The sequence below is a fragment of the Canis lupus genome, chromosome 6 (genome assembly GCF_048164855.1).
Source record: "Canis lupus baileyi chromosome 6, mCanLup2.hap1, whole genome shotgun sequence".
Lineage (NCBI taxonomy): Eukaryota > Metazoa > Chordata > Mammalia > Carnivora > Canidae > Canis > Canis lupus.
In genome coordinates this window covers 13,493,223-13,512,429 of record NC_132843.1, presented here as the reverse complement: position 1 = coordinate 13,512,429, position 19,207 = coordinate 13,493,223, and the positions used below count along the sequence as shown (strand labels likewise).

The following is a 19,207-nucleotide window of genomic DNA, read 5'->3' as shown; positions in this document are numbered from 1 at the left end:
CACTAAACTATACTCCAGAACAAATAATGAACTGTATGTCAGCTAACTAGAATTTAAATAAAAAAAAATAAAGTTTAATAAAAAGGATTTTTAGATTAAAAAAAGGAATTGGTATAAGAAAGTGATTATAATATTTTGTTTGCTATATAAAAATATTATGTTTGCTATAACAAAATACCATAAACTGGATAGTTTATAAACAATGGAAATTTATTTCTCACAAAATAAAATGTTTTCAAAGAACCAAAAAAAAATTACATACCTAGCTATTTGATTATATATCTTCAGAAAGGTATTTAGCTTCTATGTGGACTAAAGCTCAGCATTTTGTTGGTCACAACCTATTATGCTTTTCACAACTGTTGCTTGTGTGGCATGTGGTTGTAATTGTTCTTTGACAATTCAATTTTCTTAGCTTAAAAACCAAACTTAAAAAAATGCATAAGTTACAAGTATAAAAATGAGATATATATTTTGAATATCCCAGTTTTTGTTAATTGCACTAATGGAAAGGAGAGGAAGGTTGTGTTTTCTCATTAATTATTAGATCTGGGATATTATTTAAGAATGACACTTGCAAGGAATACAGTTAATATAATTGTAAGAGTAATTCCATTGACCTTCCACTTTTGCTATATATGGGATTGGGTGAACAGAGGCCAAATGAGAAACAGAAATCTGTTAAAAGTAGATAAAGGAATTTGGGAGATCTTTATTTGCATATGTATTAAAAACAACATATTACCTTGATGTCACCAAAGTCTTGAGACTTCAGAAACAAGAGATAGTCTGTGATTTTCATTTTCTCTTGAAGTTAGCTTCATGGAGTTGTGGATCACGAAGAGACCTGCAAAGTGTTTTATTCAGAAGACCGGCTCTTTCTTCTGCTAAAGTAGAGTTTTCCAAATGTAGCTCTTAGTAGCTTTTTCTTGTGTGTTGTGACTCAAAATGTGGGCGACTTCTTTATGTCTAGCGTTCTGTTATACAACTCTTCTTTTCTTTTTTAATCTTCAGGGGAAACAAAGTTTGATATCCTTATTTTAAATTCAGAGCTACGACTGACCTTCTGTCTTCTTAAAATCTCCAGATTCTGTAGTTCACTGACCCTTTATGAATAGTCATGCCCCTCAGGACTTTGGGATTTGGAGAAAGGCAGCTGTTGTCAGGCCAACTGATTAGAAGTAAATACACGCACATGATATTCGGATATTCAGTGGAGTTCAGAGATGTTTATAAAAGCTTTGTTGACACAGATTGTGTCATTTACACCCAGAGTACAGCCCTGAAGGTGAATTTCCTGAAAATACAAACCATATTTAATGATCCAAGGAACTTAAAAATCTATGTCTAATGGCATGTGGTGAGAGATATGAGTGATTATATCTTCAAAAATAGAGTTTAACTCTTGTTAAAGTTGATACAACTAAGATGTGTAAAACCTGTCTGCACAGTAGCTAAGGAGTGATGTTTTTGTAGTAAATTTTTTTTAGCATGTAGGCCATGATGCACTACTGGATTGAGGGTTATCTCTAGTTATAGCTTAGTTAGATGGAGCAGAGATTGTGTATTACACAGACTCTTGTGACAAAAGAGAATCCAACCATTCTCACACTTTCTGTTTGCTTCCTTAGAACTCTTGTTACCATAGAATGCACTGAAAGGAAAATTGACTAAAGTTGTTGATCTCTTCCTAATGAAATAATGAAATGGCCCACTTGCTTTCCCATGACTCTTAAGTCAGAAATCCCTTAATGCAACATTTGTGAAATGAAATACACGCATACACACACACACACACACACACACACACACACACAAATCCCTTTTGGTAAATACATTATTAAGAATTAAAAAAATAAATTAAAAAATTTAAAAAATCAAAATACTTAAAAATTTAATTAAATACGTTTAAAAAATTAGGGAATGTTACATTGTGAGACTGATTAGGATTAGAAGAAATCTGTACTAAAAATCAAGAAACAAGGGTGCCTGGGTAGCTCAGTCAGTTAGGCCTCCCACTCTGGATTTCAGCTCAGGTCATGATCTCTGCTGCACCCTATACCTTCTCAGCCCCAGCACAGTGGGGAGTTTGCTTATGTCCCTCTCCCTTTGCCTCTCTCCCTGGTTGCCTGTTCTCTCTCCCTCAAATAAATAAATCTTAAAAAAAAAAAAAAATCAAATCTTGTTCTTGATGCTTACTAGCTTTTAACCTTGTGGAAATGACTTCAGCCTTTATCCTTAGGTTTTTAATTGGTAGAGGTGTGTGTAGGGGTGTGTGTGTGTATGTGTGTGAGGGAGAGAGAGAGAGAGAAATATGAGTGGGTTCTTAAATAAGGTGATAACGACCTCCCAGGGAGCATTTTTATTTGTCACAATGACGGGATTTACTAGCAGTTGTCAGTTTGGGTTGGAAAACAAGCTGCAATGCACAGGACCATCTTACACAGTGAAACAGTGGCCTGCCTGAGATGTCAGTAATCAGGACCCCACTTTGATGAAGCTGTAGATAATTCTCTAGGATCTCTTTCAATTTGTATCCAAATTACACAATTAGTAAAAACAACATTAGATTAAATAAAAAGGCAAATGTTGGGATCCCTGTGTGGCGCAGTGGTTTGGCGCCTGCCTTTGGCCCAGGGCGCGATCCTGGAGACCCGGGATCGAATCCCACATCGGGCTCCCGGTGCATGGAGCCTGCTTCTCCCTCTGCCTGTGTCTCTGCCTCTCTCTCTCTCTCTGTGACTATCATAAAAAAAAAAAAAAAAAGGCAAATGTCATCAGTTCAAAACTGTAAACACAAAGAAACCCTTCAAATTCTTAGGAAAAGCTTGAGGCAAATGTAGTCTCTATGATTCAGGAGGGAAACTTGTTTATTGATGTTTCTGTACCAGCTATTTTCCCAATTGTAGTCACATACATTTTAATGAGGACTGCCCAAGTTAGATGTTGCCATTACTATTTGCCAATAATAAGCCTGAAGCTTAGGGAGGCTGAACAACTTGTCTAAAATCAGATTATAAGTGCAGAACCAAATGTTAATTTGACCCCATCTGGCACCAAACGTGGGGCTCTTTTCCCACTTTATGCTCCCTTGAAAAGAGAAAATGGTAAATATGATGGTAGGAAAGTAGTAGTGACACTAAATGTCAGTGAGCAGTCATTATGAACTTGTTTTCCATTTCTTGAGCATATACCCTCTTTTGCCTCTAAGCCTGTGCTGTTTCTGAACTCCTCCTCCTCACCGGGCCAACTCATCTTTATCCTCAGGTCTCACTTGTGCTTTGTTTCCTCTGGGAAGTCTTCCTGACCATGCGGAACTTATTTCAGATGCCCTGAATTGTGCTTCAGTGGCTTCCTACACATCCTCAGTCATATGCACTCATCTCTCAGTGCTGTCGCTTGATTGCCTTCCATGCTGATTGTGTGTGTGTGTGGGGTGTGTGTGCATTTCCTTCATTCCTAGCATTATATTTTGTGCCTCCCAAATATTTGTGGAACAAAGGGATGAAAAAGACTTGATGTAGCAATTTATTTATTTATTTGTTTTTAAAATATTTTATTTATTCATGACAGACAGAGAGAGAGAGGCAGAGAAACAGGCAGAGGGAGAGGGAGAGAAGCAGGCTCCATGCAGAGAGCCCGACATGGGACTCGATCCTGGGTTTCTAGGATCACACCCCAGGCCAAAGGCAGCGCCAAACTGCTGTGCCACTGGGGCTGCCCAGTAGCCATTTATTTTAAAAAATGAAGTGAATTTAATTAATTGTGAACATTTTGTGTATTTGTTCTTTGATCATTTGTTTTATAACATCAGGACATAATTCATTTTATATGCATATATAATTTTTTAAAATAAATTTATTTTTATTGGTGTTCAATTTACCAACATACAGAATAACACCCAACATATATAATTTTTATATCACATTCATTATTGTAATTCTTCATAGTACATGTGTATAAAATTCAATCCTCCTACTTATGTTTTCTTTCTCTTGTATGCTTACTATTTGATATCTTTTATTTTATATGTCTTTGTATTTGTGTTCTTTCTTTAATCATATTGTGTATGAGAATTAAATGTACGATGCTAATATATCCTTTGGGGGAAGAATAGCAGAAATGTAGGAGAGCAGATTATGGAGCCAGGCAGCCTGAGTCTGAGGATCTTGGTTCCACTATTTATTAACTGCACAAGTTTTGGCAGGTCACTTGGCCTTTCTTCATATGTAAAAAATAAGGAAATAGAATCACTTATCCTTAATGATTGTTTCGGACTAATAAGTGAGGTAATACATTAACATTTACCATACAGCTAAAAACATGTAAGGGGATTAAGAAAAAGTGCCATGTAATATAAATGCAGTTGTTATTATTATCTTTTTCTTTAACTAAGACTTTTTAGATAATTTTTTTTGGAAAGTGCATATTATGGGAAAGGGGAATGATTAAACTTGGTTATTGCATTTAAAGGAAGTTTAGAGAAAATTTTGATCCATAAAATCCAAGGCAATTTAAACCAATTAGTACCAGTGCAGACAAACAAGAAACATGCTGGCTGTCCTAGGATGAACTTAGGAGTGGAACATCCCAGAAGATGACATCAGGCCTTTGGTGCCATTTCCTTACTCACATATGGTTTTGTTCTTACTCACCTTGTTTGTGATGTCACTGTCAAATTTAGGCTCTTCTATTTCTTTATTGAAATGGTAAGATTGAAGGCTGGTAGGTCTACAAAGAACAGGTCCCTGGGGATAATTTTGGTGATGGTAATTTTGCAATATAGCTGTATGCAATTATAATTCTCTTTTTGAGGAAGTTTCTAAGAGATTTTTTTAAAAAAGATTTTATTTATTTACTTATGAGAGACACAGCGAGACACAGAGAGGCATAGGCAGAGGGAAGAGAAGTCGGTTGGTTCCCTGCGGGAAGCCGGATACAGGACTCATCCCAGGACCCCAGGATCACAACCTGAACCAAAGGCAGATGCTCAACCACTGAGCTACCCAGGTGCCCCAATTCCTGAGCATTCTTAAAGATAATTTAACAATTGCCTTATGTATACCTGAGGATTTAATACATCATCAAAGTCCTTCTCTCTTTTGTGTACTGGACCTAGATTAAGCCTCACAAAAACTAATTTGATGCAGACCCAGAATTAAGACTTTTATGGTTCTGTTGTTTTAGTGTATAGATCACCATACATCTCTAGATTCCCACAGCTCATAGATGACAGTTATGCTGCTTTGCTCAATACTATTTCCTATCAATGTTTTCTTGTCCTGCAACTCCATGGGGACTCACTTTAAATCATACCAATAAATCCTAGTTAGTCAAGTGTGTATGAAGATTTCCTGAAGTGTCAAATGCTGAATTAACAATCATGTAAATGTTTTGTATAGGCCTCCTCATATTATAGATGGTCTGAGAGGTGAGGAATTCTAGATTAAGTAAATTTTTTCTTCCTCTTGGAGGTTTTGAGAATTTATATTTTAGTTGTTTACTAAACTATGAATGGTCTAAACAGCCAAATTATTATCCTATAATGTTAAAAGAAAGCTAAGAAAGCTTGTCTCACCATGTGACAGATTTTGATTATAGAGAACAAGTAGTGTACTATGACAAAAACCAGGTCTTAGAAAAAACCTACATGGTAGGACTAATGGCATTCTCTCCATTTTTAATTGAGAAAGCTTATTTGCTCCACCAAAGGGTATATTATATCCTTAAATGGTATGCATGAGTGGAAATAAATCAGGAGAAATGTTCTTTGAAAAAAAGAATCATATTGGTACCAAATAGTGGTCGGGTTTTGCTTTAATACTTACCAAATAAATATCATTCTAAGGCTATATTCACTGGTAACTTTGTGGTGTTTGTAATTGAGTACCTTTGCTAATTTGGAATTGGGTGAATAAAGTGTGTGTGTGGGAGACATATCTATATTCTACACACATCTGTGAATGAATTTTTATGACATCATATAAATGCTAAAATTTCCCACATGTAGCTAGTGCTGTGGCTATACTATTTGGTAATTATAGTTTCAGGAATGTATTGGAATACCTCTTTGCTCCTCGATGGTTATGAAGAACTACAACTAAATTAAGCTGAAACAAGAGAAAAGGACATGTATATATTCATAGAGTTTGTTATATTGGCCTTCTTATTGCCATTTATGGTTTTTCATTTCTTCTTATGCTTTTGACTTACCATCTGGGGTTGTTTTCTTATTCCAATACAGCTTTGTTTTTGCCCACCTCTTTTGTGCTGTAATTGTCAAATACATTGCATTTCTACATGTTAAAGCCCAACAATACAATTATGTAGTTAAGTGAAGAAATATGCAATTAAACTGTCTTTTATAATTACCTACAGAATTACCTTTACTGGTACTTTTTCTTTTCTTATATGGATTCAAATTGCTGATATCCTTTATTTAGTTTAAATAATATTCCTTAGTATTTCTTGTAAGGTGGATCAACTAGCAACAGATTCCCTTAGGTTTTGCTTATCTGGAAATGTTTTTTCCTCCTTTTTTTTTTATGGTACTTCCATTAGACATTATTTGGAATGCTCGATAGTATCCTACCATTCCCTGAGACTTCATTTTACTTCATTCTTTTTTCTCTGTTTTACAGATTGCATAATTTCTATAAATTTTTTTTCAAGTTTGCTGATTCTTTCTTCTGCTGTCTCAAATCTTCTGCTAAGCACCGCTAATAAAATTTTCATTTTTTTGTTATTACACTTTCAAACTCCATTTTTTGTCTTTATAGTTTCTTTTTCTCTGTTGATATACTCTATGTGATAGGACATTGGCATCATATTTTAAAAAATTTCTTAAGTGTGGTTTCTTTTAGATCTTTGAATATATTTATAATAGTTGCCTTGAAGTCCTTGTCTACTAACTCCAACATCTGGGTCCCCTCAAATATAATTTTCGTTGCCTGCTTTTTCTCTCTTGTGTATGGGTTCCTCTTTCTTTAAATGTCTGTATATCTCACATGTACACCAAATCATTTTTGGATACTGATCCCTTGCAGGCTTTTTGTTGTTGCTTTTTTCCTTACTGTTTAGTGTCTTGGCTGGACTAGTTTGATGAGATCTATTTCCCCTGAAATGTATAGCCTCTGATATCTCCTCAGAAGGCAGAACCTTGGGCATGCACATAGTTTTCCTGACTACCAGAGATGATTGTGTGTTTAGCTAGACTCTTTTTGACAGTCCCTTTTCCCCCTTTAAGTTTCAGATCTTCCTCTCTTTGTATCACACCCACCTGTAGCCTCCACTAGTTGCTAGATAATTGCTTTTTCATTTTTGACAACATCTTAGGGCATTAATTGTTCCATATTCTGATACAATGATAGTTAAATCCATTGATAGAAGTTGTTACCAGTCTTTGAGGCTTGTTTTGACCCTTTCCGGGGAAGAACCTCTTATCTAATGAAGCAGGAACTAGTTGAGGGATAGAGAACTTATTTTTCACTTCTTTTTTTCCTAAAAATTTTATTTATTCAAGAGAGACACACACAGCCAGACGGAGAAGCAGGCTTCATGCAGGGAGCCTGATGCGGGACTCAATCCTGGGTCTCCAAGATCATGCCCTGGGCTGAAGGCGGCGCTAAACTGCTGAGCCACTGGGGCTGCCCTTATTTTTCACTTCTTGTCCTGCCTGGATCCTTTCCATTGGAGATAGAGCTTTATTTGTGTATTTGTGGGAAGAGGCAGGCCCTGGTGCCACCGCCTGGCTGTGGCCACTACCCAGTATGGATCTTCTATAACTCAGTGCTGAAGATGAAGGAAAACTGCTGATATTTATTAACTGCTGCATGGTCTCTGTATTAGGAAGCTGGGGGAAATGGGAGCTTCCACTTGACTGCAAAGTACAGTTGGGCAGCTCAGAGCTATGAAGGAAAGGGGGACTAAACTGCTTGGCTCCATATTAAATAGTGAGAGATGATTTGGCATGACAGATGACACCCAGCTGCCACCAACTCTATGTAGGCCCTCTGCAGCATGGAGCTGTGGGAGATGAGATTTGCTAATGCACACTGGCTGCTGATACTACCAGAGTGCTCTCCCATCTCAAGGAACTGGGGAGATGGGAACTGCTCTTTGGCTACTGAGCCCACTGGGCCTGCTGAAATAGTTCTCAAGGCAGAATTGTTGGTGGATTGGTGTAGTCACTAGCTCAGATGCAACAGCATCCCACTGTTCTTTTTTTTTCTTTTAAAGATTTTATTTATTTATTCATGAGAGACAGAGAGAGAGAGATAGAGACACAGGCAGAGGGAGAAGTGGGCTCCCTGCATGGAAACTCTATCCCGGAACTTCAGGATCACGCCCCGGGCCGAAGACAGGCGCTCAGCTGCTGAGCCACCCAGGGATCTCCTCATCTCACTGTTCTTATTAAGTTTCTATCAATTTTGTTGAATAAATGTTTGCCAATTTGTTGTAAACTTGCTATAGCCCTTAGGTCAGTTGTCACCATGTATCCAATTGTTTTTATTAAATTTCCATTAATTTTGTTAAATACATGCTTGCCAATTTGTTGTAAGCCCTTTGATCAATCTCCAGAGACTTTGAATAATTGTTTTTGTTAATTTTGACCTGCTTATCTTTCCAGGAGAGAGGTTTCACTGAGTTACTCACAATATCATTCCAGAATTGCCTCCCACACTTAAATTACATAACCAAGTAGCAGAGTTACAACAAGGAAAAGACCAAATACTTATACAATGAGATGTTATATTTTCAATAATTTAAAAGAACCTGCCTTATTTTTTAAGGCATTTCTTATGTGTTGAAGAATTTTCCAATAAATTAGCCCATTTCACCTCCACTGGGGTGCAGAGAATTAGGTTGGGAAGTTGTTATCTTTCCTGTTTTACAAATGGCAGGAACGAAAGTACTGGGGATATGTGACTTGCCTAAAGATACATAGCTAGAAACTGGCCAAAGGGGACTCAAGCAGAATGTTTTATTTGGAACCAGTTTATTAATGTTTTAGATTAACTTCTCGTATGAGATCATGGCTAGTTGTATTTGATTTTGTTTCAAGAAAAACAAACTCTCCACTGGCCAATCTACTTGCACTTTAAACTGACTATGAACTCGATTTTTAATGTCCTCATTCACTTTGGTACCTTATCTTTTCCATTTGGAGAAAGACACCCAGAAATAAAAATCTCTTTTTCATACTATTTTCTTTTTTACTTTGGGAAGTGGTGGCTAGCCTTTCTTGTCTTGTGAGTATTGCCTTGTTAACTAGGAGGTGAGAGCTCAAGGTAATCCTGAATCTGCACCTGCAGCAGCAATGTTTTTAGTATATGCCGCAGCATCAGCCTTTACTACAGTGTGCTGGGGCTAACAGAGGCAGAAACGCAGTCACGATTTGCTCTGGGTCCAAGAATTATCACTTTATTTTCAATACTCAAAGGCCTAAGAGTATTTTTAGTAGGCTACTGTGATGAACATCAATTAAAAAAAGAAAAAAAAAAACCCTACTTCCCACCACTGTAATAATTATTTCCACTTTTGCATATTATTGTCTTATTCTTGTTCATGTGCAAATGATTTGTACATAATTGAAATCTTAATTTTTGACATTTGAGAAGTGACATTACCAAGATGGTGACATAGGCTGCTTGAGCTTCAGTCTCCCTCATTAGAACAACTAACAACTATTCAAGTATAAGATACCACTGAGAGGATCCTAGAACATGAGTGTGTGGCTGAGGCACCCCTGCACCACAAAACAGAGACAAGGCTATATTAGAAGGGCAAGAGAAGTGGCTACATGTCAATTACATTACCCCTCCCCCAGCATCATGCAGAGAGGTCCTCCTGAGCCTCCATTTCCTCCAGTGGAAAAAGAAACCCAGGTGGAACAATCAGCACCTCCTCCCACCAGCATTGTGAGTTGTGTGTGGAAGCCCCTCCTGATCTTGAATCACAGGGACTGCAGGGCAGTCAGTGGGATTCAACCATTGGGAAAGCATTTGACAAAATTCAACAACCATTCATGATAAAAACTCAACAAATTAGGCATAAAAGGAACAGATCTCAACATAGTAAAGGGCACATATGACAAGCCCAGAGCTAACATTTTAATGGTGAAAGGTTGAAAGCTTCTCCTTTAAGATCAGGAACAAGATAGACATGCTCAGTCTCATTGCTCCTATATCACATAGTACTAGAAGTCTTAGCTAGAGCAATCATGCAAAAATAAAAAAAAAAAGTATCAGAATTGGAGAGGAAGAAGTAAAATTGTCTCTATTTGCAGATAATAATATTTTGTATGTGGAAAATCTTAAAGACTCAACCAAAAATACTATTAGATTTAATCCAAGAATTCACTAAAGTTGCAAGATACAAAATTAACATAGTAGTGGTTGTGTACACTAACTATGAATTTTCTGAAAAAATTAATTCCATTTATAATACCGTCAAAAAATAAAAAATAAAGTAAAATAAAAAATAAAGTAAATTTAACTGAGGAGGCAAAAGATGTCTACTTTGAGAACTGCAAGACATTGATGAAATAAGTTGAAGAAGACACAAATAAGTGGAAAGGCATTCTGTGTTTATTGAAGGGAAGAATTGATGTTGTTAAGGAGTTAATACTACCAAATTCCATGTATATATTCAGTGCAAGTCTCATCATGTTTCCAGTGGCATTTTTTATGGAGGCAACAAAGACAAAAACAATGCTAAAATTTATATGGAACTGCAAAAGATCCCCCCAAAATCCCAAGAAAGAACAAAGGAGGAGGCATCACGCTTACTGACTTAAAGCTATATTATAAAGCTATGGTCATCAAAACAGTATGATCCTTGCATAAAAAACAGACAAATTGGCCAATGGAACAGAACCAAGAGTCTAGAAATAAACCCAAGCATATATGTATATGTGGCCAACTAATATTTGCTAAGGGAGCCAAGCATACTCAATGGAACAGATAGTCTCTTCAATGAATGGTGCTGGAATAATTGCATATTCACATGTAGATGAATGAAACTGGACTCATATCTTATACCACTCACAAAAGTTAGCTCAAAATGGATTAGATACTTAAATGTAAGACCTGAAACCATGAAACTCATAGGAGAAAGTATAGGAATAAAGCTCCTTGACATCTTGGTAGTGATTTTTGGATATGATACCCAAAGCACAAACAATGAAATAAAAAATAAATAAGTGGGGACTATATCAAACTAAAAAGGTTTTGCACAGCTAAAGAAATCATTGACAAAGTGAAGAGACAGCCTATAGAGTGGGAAACAATATTTACAAACTATACATCTGATAAGGGGTTAATACTCAAAATACATAAAGAACGCCGCTCCAAATAATCCATTTAATAAAAAAATGGGCAAAAGACCTACATAGCCATTTTTCTAAAGAAGATATATAAATGGCCAACAGGAACATGAACTAGTGCTGCACATACTAGTCATTAGGGAAATGAAAGTCAAAACCATGATGAAATATTACCTTACATCCGTTGGAATGGCCATCATCAAAAAGACAAGAGATAATGTATGTGATGTGGGTGTGGGAAAAGGGAACCCTCATGCAATGTTGCTGGGAATGTAAATTGGTACAGCCACCATGAAAACTAGTATGGGGGTTCCTCAGAATTTAAAAGCAGCGTTACCTTATGATCCAGCAATTCCACTTCTGAGAATATATCCAAAAGAGATAAAAACACTAACTTGAAAAGATATATGTACCCCTATGTTCATAGCAGCATTATTTACAATTGCCAAGACATGGAACTAACTTAAGTGTCTATCAAAGGATGAATGGGTAAAGAAGTTGTGGTTTTTATAACAATAGAATACTATTCAGCCATAAAAATGAGCAAATGCTACCATCTGTGACAACACAGACCAATATTGAAGGCATTGTGCTAAGTGAAATCAGAGACAGAAAGGCAAATCTTGTATGATCTCACAATGTGTAGCAAAAAAAAGAAAACAAAAAAACTCCAAACTCACAAGAGAAGAGATGAGACTTGTGGTTACCTGGGGGTGTGGTGGGGGAAGAAATTAGAGGAAGATGGTCAAAATGTACAAACTTCCAGTTATAAGATAAATAAGTATCTTACATTAGATCATAATGTACAACATAATCTTACTGTATGATATATAAGAAACTGTTCTAGGAGATCTCATCACAAAGAGAACATTTTTTTCTTTTCGTATCTATTTGAGAAGATGATGTTAACTGGACATATTATAGTAATCATTTCACAATAGATATAAAACCATCATGCTGTATGTTTTAAAGTTATACAGTGATGTGTGTCAATTATTTCTCAAGAAAACTGGAAAAATATTAATTTTTAAAAAACTGTGTCTTAACCATTTCTTTTAGATCCATAGGCTTTTCAGACTGTTAGAGATGTAAAACATCCATTGCTCTTCTTTTTTTTTTTTTTTAACGCAAGCTCCATTGCTCTTCTTATTAAAGAAGTAAACAATTTACAAAGTGTATATAATATTTTAAGAAATTCCTAAAAAAAAAAAAAAAAAAAAGAAATTCCTGAGTGTAGTTGGTGAAATTTTGGGAGAGGAAGGAAAAGATCATTAATTCAGCTATTTCTTTTTTATATAAAAGGAAACAGAATCTTACGTTATATGACTTGCCTCAAGAGAAAAGTAGCCAGTAGTGGCATTAGATCTTAATTTTTCTGACTCCTTGGTACTTCCTTACATTTTTAACAACACACTGTATACTAACAAACATCATCAAGAAACAGTTAAACAAATTTTTAATTGAATCATATCTCCCCCACCTGACAATTGGTGTGGAACACAAATAATGACTTTTGGGTTTTAAACATGTGCTCTTCGAGAGCCAAACTTTTGCACGCCATGAGGATATGAAGATGCTTTCTCTTTTCTGGAAATTTTAGCTTGTCTAGGATATAAACAAAAGGGCTGCCAGGTTGCCCAAAGCACATGCTGAAGCATGCCAAGGAAAGCTTCCGATTGGCCCCAGCCTTCTGGGTCTCTGTGGGCCTCATTAATTTGATGCGCTTTGCTTCTATGACAATAGAACACTCGCCTAGTCAATTACTTGCACCTGCATTTCTCAGCTTGTCACACTTCCCTTTTCCTTTAGGGTCTGGAAATAAGTGGGAAAGAAAAGCCTTGTTGAAAGGAGACACCTCCAGATTTGTTTTCCTCTTACACCCAGTAAAATGATATAGATTTCCCTCAAATTAAGTAAAGGTGAATATACTTATTTAAAATTTAAAGATTGTTTTTATTGCAATGTATAGGAACATCCAAATTTTAAGAATAAGCGTGTTCTTTGATATAATTTTTATTTATCTCTTTCTCGTGCTTTTATTGGAGATTTTTGTTTCTACATGTCAAGGTAAGCAATGTAGTTTTATTATGCTTAAAAGCATTAGACCAATAAATACTGCCAACTCCAATATTTTAAAATAGCTACTGTTTGAAATAGTTTTATTTCAGGCAGATATTAACACAACTAACTTCCTTCCTTCCTTCCTTCCTTCCTTCCTTCCTTCCTTCCTTCCTTCCTTCCTTCCTTCCTTCCTGCTTTTCTCTTCTTTCTCTTCTTTCTTTCCTTCCTTCATGCTAATTGTTACCACTTCACTTCCCATGTAAGGAAAGGGCTATAGTGAAAACAAGGACTAGTGAAAACTGGACTTCCTATTCTAATACTATATTCCTGGAAGTCGGAATCTCAATATTCAGTGTTTTATAAAGGGCCTGAGGGATCCCTGGGTGGCACAGTGGTTTAGCGCCTGCCTTTGGCCCAGGGCGCGATCCTGGAGACCCGGGATCGAATCCCACGTCAGGCTTCCGGTGCATGGAGCCTGCTTCTCTCTCTCTCTCTGTGATGTGACTATCATAAATAAATTAAAAAAAAATTAAAAAAAAAATAAAGGGCCTGAGGATCTCTTGTGTAAGAATTGAATTTGGCTCTATTTTAGTAAAAGATAATTTCACTGTGAAAAAGTAAAGAAACTGCTACTCACATGCTATTTAAAACTTAATGTTTCTTTTTTCTGTTTATTATTTCCTTCTTTCCTGATATTTCATAAGTTCATTTTCTATACCTATGTTCTTAATTCTGTTCTTCCTAATGGCTTTGAGTAGATAGAGTAGCCTTTATTGAGCTCACAGCTCACAGCAACACTTAACAAATTAAGATTATTTCTTTCCATTTTATAGATGAGGAACTGATCTTGAACTGATTAAGTACCATGTGCCTTATAAGGAGTAAGTGATTGAGGTGAGACTGGAACCCAAGACTAACATGAAAGCCTAAGCTAAACTATCAATTCTAGGTCTTTCATCATCTCTCTCCATTACATTTTTGTATCCTAACTTCTGAGCACGTGTCAGTGTCTCCTTGAACCAATAACAGGAATTTTTTTCTGTAGATCCCACTCCTCAAGTTTATCTTTTATCTTACTTTCATTTTTCAACATCTTTTGAAAGATTCATCTATATGGACAGACTCTACTTCTTCACCTCTGTATTTACTCTTCAGTTCAGTACCACTTGGCTCTTGCCTCTACCATTGTGGAAAACTCCTTTATGAGAATTAAAAGTTAGTTAAAAGCTAAACCACATAACTTTTAAGAAAACACTTTAAATGAAATATAAATGCGCAGATCTTAAGTGTACAGTTTGATAAAGTTGTGCCCATTTGTATCTGGTTTTGTTCACTCAATATTATGTCTACTAGGTTTTATTTTTATTTTTTTTCTACTAGGTTTTAAAATGTATTATATTTAGAAATAGTACATTCTTTTAAGTTGCTAAGTAGTTTTTAAGGTATAAATAAGTTCCAAATTACTTATTCATTCTATTCTTGATGGGCATATGGATTATTTCCATTTCTTACTATTATGGGTAAAGCTGCTATAAACAATCTTCTACATGACTGTTGGTAGATCTAAAGCAATCATTTATATTGGGTATATACAAGGGAGTAGAATTGTTGGCTCATAGACTAGGCATATATTAAATTTTATTTATTTATTTAATTTATTCATGAGAGACAGAGAGAGAGAGAAAGAGGCAGAGAGAGAGAGAGAGGTAGAGAGAGACAGAGACACAGGCAGAGGGAGAAGCAGGCTCTATGCAGGGAGCCTGACATGGGACTCGATCCCAGGTCTCCAGGATCAGGCCCTGGCCTCAAGATGGGCACTAAAGTGCTAAGCCACCTGGGCTGCCCTATATTAAATTTTCATAGATACTGCCAAGTAGTTTTCAAATTTGATTTTACTAACCTTCACCATGACTGGCAACACAGGAATGTTTTAGCTGCACCACATTATTTTACCATCTCTTGGTATTGTCCGTCTTCTATTAGGTGGTATTATTTTAAAGGTTTTATTTATTGAATGAATACATGAGAGACACAGAGAGAGGCAGAGACATGGGCAGAGGGAGAAGCAGGCTCTGTGTGAGGATCCTGATGCAGAACTTGACCCCAGGACTCCAGGACCCCAGGACCTCAGGGTCATGATCTGAGCCAAAGGCAGGTGCTCAACCACTGGGCCACCCAGGTGCCCTAGGTGGTATTGTTTTATTTAAAATTCCATTTTCCAGAGTCTATACCCTTTAGCCATCAGTTCCCCATTTTCACATTACACCTTCCCTAAACCTAGGAAATCACTAATTTACTTTCTCTCTGTATAGATTTACCTATCCTGACTATTTAACATATGGAATCATTCTATGTGATCCTTCTTTCGGTTAGCAGAATATTTTTAAGATTCATGTATGTTATAGCTTGTATGAGTACTTCTTTTTTTGCAAATAACATTCCATTTTATTGATATACCACATTTTATTTATTCATTTATTTGGCTGACAAATATTAGATTGTTACTCATTTTTATAGTTTCGTCCTTTGGAGTTGGAGTCCATAGTTCTTTAATGTGTTTATTTTTATTTTTTTGATGTGTTTTTAATAAGCCATGATTTTGTAGCTTATACAGTTTAAGTTGGTCAGGTGAGGATGATAATATTTTGTGATTTTCTTCATCTAAACCAGAAGTGAAGCCCTCCCAAGGATTTTGAGATACTTTGTTTTTTTCCCATCATACAAATCCTTTGAAATGTGAGTTTTTCTCTGAGTTTTTCACAGGTGAGAAAATATGCATTGCTTGAAGTTCATTGATTTGTCCAGGGCCAGAGACTCAATGAGCACAGTTTTAAGTGAAAGAGCACAGTCCCCCCCCCCCCCCCCCCCCGCTCCAAATTCAGTGCTTTTCCTATTCATGGTATTATGGGCCCAAGAGAGTAAGAATAATTTATACCTCAGAACTGAGCTGACAGACCATTGTTGTTGGATTCTCTGGTGGGGTATAACTGGGAAGGTGGGGTTTAAAGTCTTCTGTCTTGGGATGCCTGGGTGGCTCAGTGGTTGAGCATCTGCCTTCGGCTCAGGGCGTGATCCTGGGGTCCACATCGGGCTCCTTGCAGGAAGCCTGATCCTCCCTCTGCCTCTCTCTCTCTCTCTCTCTCTCTGTCTCTCTCTCTCTCTGTCTCTCATTAATAAATAAATAAAACCTTTAAAAAATAAAGTCTTCTATCTTAAAGTAAATTGTGAATCATTCCATGAATTTTTCTATTTAGAAAATTGATTTTGATCCTAATTTTGCTGCTCTTCTCAGCAGCTGGATAAGTAGACTTCAGAGCGTATTCCATTCTGGTATAAGAGCAGCTGTTCCTGTGTACTTGCACTTTGGAGCCTGCTCTCTGATGTGCCTCATTAGCCTGTCAGCAGCTGGCTTAGCAGAAGTTTTGAAGAACTTGCACTTCTAAGCCAACGCCCCAGAGAGAGAGAGAGAGAGAGAGAGAGAGAGGTGAGAGAGCTCAGCTACTGGTACCTGAAGCACAAATTAACTCCAATTTAGAGGAAGCATTTCTCAGCCCTAGAAAGTCAGTATAAGTGTCATGATGTTTCCAAAGAGAATGCACCTGAAATCCTCCAAACTGTATATTTTGAGGCTTCTAAGGTGATAATTCTTTGATTGCTAAAGGGCATCATTAACAGAAATATGTGTCTTGTGCCACCTTGGAATTTTTTAAGTGGGGTCTAATTTTCCACTTTGAGATTAATATAAAAAGAGAGAAGTTGATTTTAGATTTAAAGGCATCATGTCACCTAAAGTCATTTTTCAGTGTTTTCTCCCCTTGCTCCCATCTCCTTGTGTATTTCCTTCTTTGTGACTGCACCTGTGCAGCCTGCTTTGGCTTGAAGCATCTTTATATGACTTTGTCCCACTGGACTCTTAGATCACCCCACAGTCTCTTTGTTAGGAGGAAGCACACTCATGGGCAGGTTGTATCTTCTCTACTTTCTTTTCTCCCTCTCAGCCTCCCTTTCCCTCAGTCTTCATCTAGTCATAGATTACATGATAAAGAGGAAGGCAAGAATGTATTTGTTATAATAATATGGGAGTGAAGATTTTTCTGTCTGTGAACTTAGAATGACATTTCTAAAGTGTGTATCATGCAGATTTGAACAGACAATGCCCCTGCTGGCAAATGCCTCAAAGGCTCTTGACCTACCTAAGGAATCAAACTCTCCTTGATACACACAATTCCTTGGGGTCCAGTGCAGCTTATTCTTGAAGTCACACCCTGGGCACCAGCCCCACTGTCCTCCTTACACATCTAGGTTTTGCCTAGCATACTTGGGATAGCACAGTTATGTATTTGATCTCTTATTCTTTTTAATTTCTTTCCAGCATTGAACATGGTGGATCATCTTTTCCTTTTGGAAACGTTCTGCTTCTCTTCTGATGCTTCTCTTAAGTCACTTGTCATTTTGTCTCAGTTTCGGTTTTGGACATGTTAATTTTGAAATGCATGTGAGAGACAGCCACATGGGGATCATAAGTAGGCGTTTAGATCTATGGTTCAGGAGATCCTCCTAGAATCTTTCTCAGGCACCTCCTTCAACTGAGCTTTAAATATTGGCGCTCTTAAGCTCTGGGTTCTGGATCTTGCTCTCCTCTCCTCTCACTCTTTCCCTTTTACATTCCCCCTTCTCCTTTTTTTTCCTATGTGGCATTGAATTTTACCACTTATGACAATTCCCACACTTTCCTCCTGAGCCAGTCCTTCCAAAGCACAGACTTTTATTCTCAGGGCTATTCGGAAACGTGTTTCTTGACCAAAATGTGAGCTTCATAGGAACAGTAACTTATTTTGTTTATTCACTATTGTTTCTGTATTACCTAGAAAGAAAGATTGGGACTCCATAGATATTAAAAAATATTCAACTAAATAAATTTGAAAATTGGTCAGTCTGTGATGTTTTCTGCATATGATGTCCTTAGAGACTCCTGTAACCGAAGACCAGCAATCTTCCTTCCTCTGGTAGATGTGTGGTTGGGTGTGTAGATGGTGCAATGAGAAAAGAAAAGATATGTGTAAACCAAGCACTGAGATCATTGGTAAAGTGGGAGTCATTTTGTGGAAGATTGCAAGACAAGGCTGTAAATATATCATTAAATTTAATTCAGTTTATTATATTGCTATATGGATATACCAGTTTTATCTATCCGTGCTTTGTCAGTGGATATTTGGGGTGTTTCTACTTTTCTGTGATTAAGAATTTTGCTCCTAATCAAAGTATTGATAAAGTCAAATTAATGAACTTGATGATAATGTCCTAATGTCCTGGAAATGTTTTCTGAATAATTGAACGGAAGTAAAGTTAGGATTGTGATTTTTTTTAAACTTTTTCCCCTTTGTTATCTTTTAAAATCTGTAACATTTGCAAAAATAATGTCCTATACTACATATGTTAGTTACAAATAATAATTGCATAAGGAACATTTATGAGTTCACTTAATCCACGAACTAGAATACTAAAACCTTTAGCTACCTATTAATTACCTTTCTTTCACTGTCTCTCTGCCTTCTTGTCACCTGTATCAATCATTCTGTGTCACAAAGGCAACCACTCTTCCTAAATTGATATTTTCACATTGCTTTTGAAAAAATATTTTTATAATATGTATGTGTATGCCTAAATATATCAATTAGCTTTGCTTGTCATTCAGCTTCATGAAAATATATTTTACTCTATATAATTTACTGAGACATGCTTTATTTGTGTATTTATTTATTTTTTGCTAAACATTATGTTTTCAAGTTCTTATGTTGTTTCAGGTAGTTGTAATTCATA

At 36.5% G+C, this 19,207-nt stretch overlaps 1 long non-coding RNA gene across 2 annotated transcripts in view; it reads right to left on the bottom strand.

The window, feature by feature from the left end:
• Positions 1-709: 709 nt before the first annotated feature.
• Positions 710-19,207, bottom strand: part of LOC140635024 (uncharacterized) — a 58,629-nt gene continuing 40,131 nt past the window's right edge. For both annotated transcript variants that reach the window (XR_012032373.1, XR_012032374.1), the window contains one exon: positions 710-1,297. This is a non-coding gene — a long non-coding RNA (uncharacterized lncRNA). The remainder of the gene's footprint in view (positions 1,298-19,207) is intronic.